This window comes from Diadema setosum, unplaced genomic scaffold, assembly GCF_964275005.1.
Source record: "Diadema setosum unplaced genomic scaffold, eeDiaSeto1 scaffold_35, whole genome shotgun sequence".
NCBI classification, from domain to species: Eukaryota; Metazoa; Echinodermata; class Echinoidea; order Diadematoida; family Diadematidae; genus Diadema; species Diadema setosum.
The window spans coordinates 23,569-31,143 of record NW_027307661.1 but is presented as its reverse complement, the minus strand read 5'-3'; the positions used below and the strand labels follow the sequence as shown (position 1 = coordinate 31,143).

Genomic DNA, 7,575 nt, shown 5'->3' with positions numbered 1-7,575 from the left:
TTCGGAGGTGGTAATAATGTAAGTAGTTGCAACGGTCGCTTGCCACCTGCTGTCTGCAATCGGGTGCTTATATACACGTGTTGTGCACAGGTAATCAACTGAAATAATGTTGTAAAGGAATGATAAGGTCCTAGATTATATCTCAACTGTAGATTTAACCCAATTTCTGCCGCCTACACACAACACGCTACGCGTGAAATTATGTGAACATGATGTCCCTCCACGCACGGTGCTGCAGGCCACCCCCATTAACGTGTCGACTAGCCACTCGCCCCACACGCACTCACTTTCTCCAGCGTCTGCTACGTCGGATTTTCTGCGTGAATTAGGGCGAAAGTTTTCAATATGTCGCAGGAGAAATGGAAGGTCGGGGATTATGAACATTATAAGAGGTCATGGGTCGATTAGTGAAAGTCTCTAGGCCTACCTGTCTATAGAAAGCATTATAGTAACCTGCTTCGTATGTATACGTAACCTCTTTTTTACCCAATGATTTTATAGTTACGAGTCGAACTTGCAAATTCTGACGCTCTTGTTACCAACGTATTTTAGAAAACAAACTTGCGACAACGAAATATGCTGCAATAAAGCGAGGGGTTTTGGACTTACACTATTTCTTTAACGATGCCATCTTTTTTTTTCATTTCGTATTTATATATCATTAATATTTACATGTTCCATGCCAGTTGAACGGAAGTGGACATTTTCATGATTAGCGAACAAATCGGGATAAGAAAATTCTCAGTCATAGTTTCACTCATAGCCAGTACAAGTGTAAAGGAGGAGTACTCCTCCGGGGGAGACGTCTTCCGGGGGGAGTTGTCAGGTGGGAGTAGTCCCCGGGGGAGTTGTCCTCCGGGGGACAAGTCCTAGACCCTAATAAAGCATAGGATCATTTTAGGAGACGTAATCGTCACGTTACCAAAAAGGACATAACGATGCTCAAGAAATCGCGTCACAATCATGATATACAGGAATCGTTTCCCGCCGTATTAATAATCAATCCATTAGTATTGAAATCAACTTGCAAGCACGCAATGTTTACATTGCAGCTGTCGTAATGTATAACCTTTTTTACTCTGTTAAAGATTATTTCCTATTCGCAGAACTCAGACTCCCATTAATTTTGGGGACTTATACTCGATTATAAGTTTTGATAAAAACAGGGCCCAGGTCATTTTATCTCAATCGGGAGGGACGTAAGCCAGGAGAACGTGTACTTAATCAAACTCTCCCGGGATATGGTCGTCAAGATATACATAATAATTCGATATTTTGCTCACACATCTGTGACCTCATAGTATAGTTTCCGCACCAGTTTTTGTTCATGTAGATGCAGATCCTGCCCCCTTTCGTGTTTCGTGTCGCCTCCTGTGATCTGTCCATTAGGATGAGCTAAAAGCCGTCGATGTCGATTTCGTCGCTAGGGATCTTGGGTGACAGCAATGTTTCTGTGAAACACAAGAGACTGGACTTCCGAAAAGCGTAATTGCATCTCGCTAAGCCTCTTATCTCGTCAATTTTGTTATAAATACACACTGCAAAAACAGTGGTGTTAGATTTAACACCACTGGTGTTGAATCTAACACCGGCCGAACTTCAATAAAGGACCACACCATCTGGTGTTGAAGTAACACCGTCTCTGGTGTTAAAATATCCAACACCCATGGGTGTTAAAGGGTGTAAAAATATACCAACACCAGCCTCGGTGTTTTTTCAACACTTAAGAGAGTGTTAAGAAGTTGACACCATAATGGTGTTCATTTGGCATCCCAACACCAGTTATGGTGTAAGTTCAACACCCGTGGTGTTAAAATATACCAACACCAGCTTTGGTGTTGCTTAGATTATTGATAAGTTGACACCACTTTGGTGTTCTTTTGACACCCTTTAACACCAATGACGGTGTAACTTCAACACTATTTGTTGTTAGAATCTATACCCCAACACCTGTCATGGTGTTATTCTAACACTTCAAAGTGTTATAAGTTTGCATTATTTGGTGTTTATTTGACACCACAGAAGTGTTGATTCAACGCTTCAGAGTGAGAAATAAATTCCAAGTGATGCCAACTTATTAACAATTTGAAGTGTGGATACCTCGACATCATTTCACACTCTCCACATTCAATCGCACAAAATAACACAGTAATGTAAGTAGGTGAAAGACAGTCACGTGCTACTAGGTTGATCAAAATATTTAATAAATTCTGTCTGTCACAACAAAACACAATAATTCCATTACATGTAATGAAAGCCTCATCTCTACAATATAAGCATCAAAATGGAATACCTTTGACCCTTTCAGTTGGTTCTTTGATTATCTATGCAAATGAGATACATTATGGCTATTGTAGGCTAAAATATCAAATTTAAATACTCACTCTGAATACCTTTGGCCTTCTTGGCACTATCAAGTTGAATTTTCAAATGAAATTGATACTAGTACCTGTATTATATCTTCTTGGCTCTATCATTCAAATGTTCAAATTGAATTGCCTACTCAGCTGTATAATTCAAATATTCAACATAGATCATCCAGTCTGGTTGTAAAATGTTAATATAAAAAAAAAAATTATACTCTTTCTTTTGACCAATGCTATTGCAAGTGACGATACAAGCATGTGAAATTCGGATCATTTAAATATTCAAATGACACACATAAGGCCTTCTTGGGCCAATATTTTCAACTCGAACTGGATGTAATTGATACCCCCACCTAAAACTTAGAGAGTTAGCTCAATTCACAATATTCTTGTATGCCTTTTGTTGAAAAAAAAAGTACAATGTAAAAAAAAAAGTTGTTACCATAGCAAGATTACTCAACAATGAGATCAGTGTGCGACTCATTTTAAGATTACACTGGTTACATGAGCGAAACCTCAAGTCAAATGCTAGAAAACTGAGGGAGCTCACCCAATTCACAGTATTTTTTGTTTGATTTTCATTTTAAAAGATGGTTGCCATTACATTAGCACTCTGTGCAATATTTCAGGCCAGATGCTCAGAAACTGAGGGAGATTGCATAATCAGCTGTTGTGTAAGTTTTTAATTTGAAAATGTCACTGCCATAACACTTTCTTTGACCGATACAAAAGATGACATTTGCACATTAGCGCACTACAGTGGTCACGTGCCAAATTTCAAGTCAAATGCCTAAAACATGAGGGAATTATGAGTCAATCACAATATCTTCGATTGCTTTGTATTAAAAAAAAATTAAGTTAGCACGGCAACGCATTGTTTAACATTGACGAGAAAAGTGTTTTGCACATCTAGAATTTATCTTGTCACAATATATAGGTGTCATATCTCAAGGTTATTGCTAAAAATTGAGAGAGTAAGCTCAATCCACTTGTAGTTTATACGATTCTCATTACAAAATACCATTAACTTGACAACATACTATTTGACAATGACGAAAAATAAGATTTGCACAGGTACATAATACAGTGGTCACAAGTGCCAAATTTAAAGTCAAATGCTCAAAATCTGAGGAAGTTAGCTGAATCCACATCGTACTTGTGGATGATTTGTATGAACATGCTGTTGCCATGGAAACGGATTTATGACCTCCACAAAAAGTGTCTTGCAAGATAACATATTATCATAGTGACCATATGTATCAAATTCAAATTTGAATGCTAAAAAAAAAAGAAACTAAGAGAGCAGCGTGATCCACACAATTTTGTATGATTTGTTTAAAAACTGCAATTGCCATGGCAACAGATTTCTGGACAATCGAATTTCAACAGAATTGATTTAAAACTGAGTAGCTTGATCCACATTCTGTATTTGTAATCTTTATGAACATTTGATGTTACCATGGTAATGCATTACTCCATACTGACACATGTAAACTAGGACATGTAAAAATTACAAGGTTGTTGTTCAATGTCCCCTGGACTAAAGGTAATCACCTCCTCATCAAAAACTGTCATCGACTAAAGAAGAGTACTGCTTCATCAACTGTATATCATCAGTCTCTATCTCGGTTCCTCCATAGAACTGGACTTGGAGTATCTTCACAGTTTCATTGTCACAATGATGATTCTTCAAGTGTCTTCTAAAACCATTGAACGAATCAAATTATGTCCGTACACAGGCCCCCTGGGCGCAATTTATTGTTTGTCCATCACTCAGTCCATGTTCGTATGGCAAACAGTGAAAAAAAAAAGCAGTTTCAGTGGGAACTCCTAAAGAAAAGAGCACCACATTATCTATTTGAAAGTTTAGATCTCGGTTCACGAACTCGGGGTAATTCCAAATGGTTGATGAGAGGTTTTGCATACCGTAGACAAAACACATATTTAATGTGCTTTGAACAATGTGTCGAAGGCACTCTGAATGATATCACCAGGGCAGGGTAGTGCCAAGTGGTCAACAATGAAGTAATATTGGTACACATGTATGTTATCCTTCTGACGTCCTCTGTCAAGCAAGCTGCATCTTCTGATCTTCAAGCAAGCAAGCTGCATCAAGAGCTGCATCTTCTTCTGCTTTCCCTCTTCAAGTGGTGATCAAAACTAGCATCAGGCTGAAAATGTAAGGAAACAATGAAAAACAAACAGACATTGTATGAATCTATTACAAATAAAAACTAGACAAATTTGACTGTGACCTTTATTTTGATCCCATAATGCAATTTGATAGACTCAGTCATACATAGGCTTAACACATTTTATTCACATTTATGATTATTTGAACAGATTTCAAGCTATCACACACACGGAGGGATGGACTACTCAAAACCATAACAATTCAGGCACCACTTCTTGGCAGAGGATAATAAATGGATCTTATTCCATTTTACTTAAATATCACTATAATTTCACAATTAAAACTCACTTATACCTATTTTTTCTTAAAGAAGCTTTGAAATTTATCACTTTTCTCTTATTCGTGACTGATCAAAAAGCAACTTCAAAATTTTAGCCTACATATGGGGAAGACAATCTTTAAAGTTCAAGGATCGACTTTGAAGCATTCACGAGTAAAGTTCTCGTCGACATCAGGACATAACCCTGACAAAGGCAAGTGCGCAAAAATATTCACAACATCCAAAAAAAAAAGTTAACCTGTGAAACATTGAAAAGCAAGTGATCTTAATAAATTACATAGTCCAACAACACAAAAAACCCCAGAAAATTTCCCTTGACCTCTAATTTCTTTTCTAATACAAAAACAGATCATAGAAAGTAGAAAATGCAAAATCAATTAAACTCGTAAAAATCAATTTCATTTTCAGAATACCAAAGTACTGTGAGTTCTAACTGCCTGTCCAAAATGACTCATAAAGGCTCGTTCAGATATGATGAGACAAACTCCGGCAACATTTTAGTGCACAAATCAATGCGATATGAGATGGCAAAAAACAAACAAATAAACAGGTCAAAATGCAACAAAACAAAACAAAAACACTGAGGCAAGAGGAATATATTTTGCCACACAGTGGCAAGAAGTTATGGTGCAATCAAGCTCAAAAGTAAGTGAAGATACAATGTCATGAGTTTATCTTTATCTTATTTTTTTTTTGAGTCATGTGCATTCATTAACATAATGAAAGTGGCGTGGTTCGGCGCACCATATCTGAACACTAAAAATGTCAGGGGGTTTGTTGCATATTTGAACAAACCTTATAGTCATGTAGACTTACCTTTTGAAATCGGATAAGGTAGTCTATAGCCAAAGCCACAGAAATCTTGCACAATCCTTGCGCCCTGGTTCAGAGGTGGAAGCAGATAGAGTACAAGAAGGATTTGCAGGTTACTTACATTCTATGCTGTGTTGTAAGAAATGCATGTTATATACAATATATTCTACGACTCATTAACAAAGTATCCAGGTATCAACAGAAATTATCAGTGAATTGCATTGCATTATCAGGGAGCATTAAGTAAAACATATGATCCTTCATGTAGGATGAACCCATGGGTTGTTGTGTGGCTTCTATAAAAAAAAAAGAAAAAAAAAACTCTTCTTTATTTCATCAGCATCTAAAAATTACACAAAATTACATTACATATTGATTTGTGACTGTGAACTTTTATATTACAATTGAGTTTGGTGAAATCCATTCAACTGCCTTTGAAAAATCAAAGTCACAAGATATTTCCTGCATTTTTTTTTTCATAATGAAGGGCTCCTGACCCTTGATTATTGACCTCATGACCCTCATCGACTCCAGGGAAACGTTTGATAAAATGTATTGTCAGATAATTATGCAAAGATTTCAGCTACTTATAACAGTTGTCACCAATGACAAGTTTTGTGGAACGCCCCTGGATTTACATAGCCTTACCAAGTTTCATTCACAGATGATTGTTTTCAACTTGCGGCATGATACACAAGAAACGATATTGGATGGATAGACATCTAGAACATAAAAAGGGGCTTTCAAAACCTATAGTATTGTGCATACCCTGACTGCTACCAGGTCTGGTGGTACACTATTTGATGATTGCTCCAAGTCTCATGAATCCACATCAGTTTTCCGCATGTGTTCTCCCAGCAAACTCAACAGCTTGACTGTGGTTTCTGAAGGCTTTCCTCTTGCTAGCTTGACAAGACCTTCCACCAAGAACTGGCCACTGCTCAAAAAAGCTTGGCATCGTTGCCTGGGAGAGAAGGAGTGAGAAGTACTGTTCAACCTGCAAGTGTAAGGACCATGAACATACATAATTATCAAGTGGCTACAAGTCCGCAAACTGTCAAACTGGTGCGCAAGGTGTGATGCACTGGCTTAGGATTCAAAGTACTGAACATCCACATAACTGCACTAGTGTATTTACTGTATACAAGTGCATGAAACAGATTTATCTTGTGTGCATGAAAGATTTGATCAGAACTGCAGAAAACAAAGGGTTTTGTTCAGGTGGCTTCAGATTAATTCAGTCGGTGATTCTATTATATATACCTACTTGAGATATGCTCATAATTTCAAGTTCGTTTTAATTAGCCACCAAGGGGGGGGGGGGGGCAATAATATCCTGCTTCCAGGTATTCATCATCTTTATGCAGTGTACATTTATGCAAATATTATTTGAGGAGAAATGGAAAAATCAAATGCCATTTTGCAATTGATCTACTCTCATTTTCAAGGTTTTTTAGATAGATAATAAAAGGTCTTTTTGCAATTCTGTCATTTTCAAGATTCTCAAGTGCACTATTGCCAATATCATTAAGTGTGGCAATAACATAAGTATGGGGAAGAGGCATATTCCAGAAGGGATTTTTTTTTTTCAAGAGATTATTTCAACAAATTTATACTACCATCAAAGTAGACGTATATTCCCTCACCTGAATCATGAAAAAAAGTGATGATACATGTATTCCATTTTGACTCATTTGTAAAATTTAGGATCAGTTCTCAGACAGAGAACAACTGCCAGTTATTAAAAGGGGCTGTGATTCTGTTTCTTGCTACCCTTGAACTCGCACCTTACAATAGATCTAGTGCACTGTCTTAACATGGACTCGGTGGAAATACCGGTAAATTTGTAAGCGGTTAGCAAACTCATAAATAGTAGTACTCATATTAGAAACTAGTTAGTAGATTCTAACGTAAGATCCACG

The 7,575-nt window shown here is 37.2% G+C and overlaps 1 long non-coding RNA gene across 1 annotated transcript; it reads right to left on the bottom strand.

Annotated features, from left to right (window-relative positions):
• Window positions 1–4,387: 4,387 nt before the first annotated feature.
• Window positions 4,388–6,521, bottom strand: LOC140245805 (uncharacterized). Its single transcript, XR_011902375.1, has 3 exons — window positions 6,422–6,521; window positions 5,657–5,720; window positions 4,388–4,537 (listed from the first exon to the last, which is right to left on the bottom strand). It is a non-coding gene; the product is annotated as an uncharacterized lncRNA (long non-coding RNA).
• Window positions 6,522–7,575: the final 1,054 nt, after the last annotated feature.